The sequence below is a fragment of the Cibotium barometz genome, chromosome 46 (assembly GCF_041138505.1).
Source record: "Cibotium barometz isolate CiBa-2024 chromosome 46, ASM4113850v1, whole genome shotgun sequence".
In the NCBI taxonomy this organism is placed as follows: domain Eukaryota; kingdom Viridiplantae; phylum Streptophyta; class Polypodiopsida; order Cyatheales; family Cibotiaceae; genus Cibotium; species Cibotium barometz.
In genome coordinates this window covers 26895839-26897616 of record NC_141091.1, presented here as the reverse complement: position 1 = coordinate 26897616, position 1778 = coordinate 26895839, and positions in this window count along the sequence as shown.

The following is a 1778-nucleotide window of genomic DNA, read 5'->3' as shown; positions in this document are numbered from 1 at the left end:
TGTACTTTTTACCTGCTGATCTAACCCATTCCCATGATCTAGAGAAAAAATTTGACCTTGGTTTTGTATGTGACTTTCCCAACATATATCTATTTTGACTTGGTAATGTTATTTTTTTTACAAAAAAATTCAAGTGACCATGCAACCCTCTCTTGAAAGTGGAGTTCTCACCTTTCTACATTGCTTTGATTCAATCCTCTTACTAACCATCAAGCCTCTTTAACATGAGATACACTTGATCCTTCTAGAACAAAGCTTGAACTTTGTCTCTCCTAGACAATGGTGAGGTATCATATGATATATTAGAAACTTCACCTCTCGGTCCCAACAAAGTGGTATTATTGTAGGTTATACTTACTTGATTATATGGGAATTTTCTTTGTAAGTTAATACTTTGAGTCGTCCAGATGTGCTCATTTGACTAGACATACTAATTGGGCTCTTATCATATGGATACACATTTAGGACACTTATGGTGGCATCAAAATACATAACAAAGTCCTCCCATACAATGTTTAGGCTTGCATACTTAAAATTATGAATTGCAATTTTCTATGCTTTACTGCCATACGTATTAATCCAACTAGGGGACCCAGAAAAAGTATTTTGTCCCATTCTTTAATATTTAGCATTTAGATTATACAATATATCTAATTTTACTTGGTTATATTAGTTTTCCTAAAATAGATTTTAGTTGACCATGCAACCTTTTGAATGTGGGGTTTTTACCATCTACACATAATGATTACTTTCATTCTATCATATCACCAATTATCTAATCCCTTTTACATGAGCTACACCCAATCCTTCTATCATAGAGCTATACCTTAGACTCATGGACCATGGTGGGGAGGTATCATATGATGCATTAGGTGCTTCACCTAACCCTAAACTACTACTTCTTGCTTCTTACTTTGAGTCATTTCAAATGCATTCACTTATCTAGACATACGATTAGGACTCTACTTATAAAGACACACATGGGACACACATATCAATATTTCAACTCTTTACAAAGTTAGCCCAAACCATGTTTTAATTTGCACACTACAGACTATGAATTGCCACTTATACCATTCCATTTAGGATACTTTTAGAAATTATTTTAAACCAGGGTTTAATTTATGTTTTTTTCCAAAAAATGTAGCTCCACTTGATGATGTCATTTTTCAAAAACACATTTTAGATCACCCCTCCTAAAAGTGGAATTCTCATGTGCATTGCTTTGATTCTACCTTATTACTAATTATCTATCCCTTTTGCCTTGAGCTCTTTCACATGAGCTACAACTAATAATTATGGAATAAATCTAGACCTAAATCTCCCAAACCAAGGTGAGTTATTGTGTGATCCATTAGACACTTCATGTTGCCCTAATCTACTATTATTACTTGTACTTGCTTGACATTTTGAAAACCACAAGTTGACAAGTTCACAAGCTGGTAAGCTCAGAATTCTACAAGTCTAAAAGTCGATAAGTCCATAATCCAACAAATTTGTGAGTAAGCTAATGTTTTGCATTGCTTGTAGAAATACAACATGAACAAGTCTACCAAGCTTCTATTTGAAACCTTCTTCTCACATGAATGTTGCAAATGGGGAGAGTAAACAAGATTCATGTACCATATATAGGAGGGTTGGTGAAGAGCCAAAGAGCATGGGAGAGACCACCATTATAGAGCAAAAAAGATTTGCTGTAAGGGTAGAAAAAAAAAAGCAATGAGGAAGAGGATTATGTAACACTTGAATCTATGCTGACAAACATTAAGAGGTCAAAA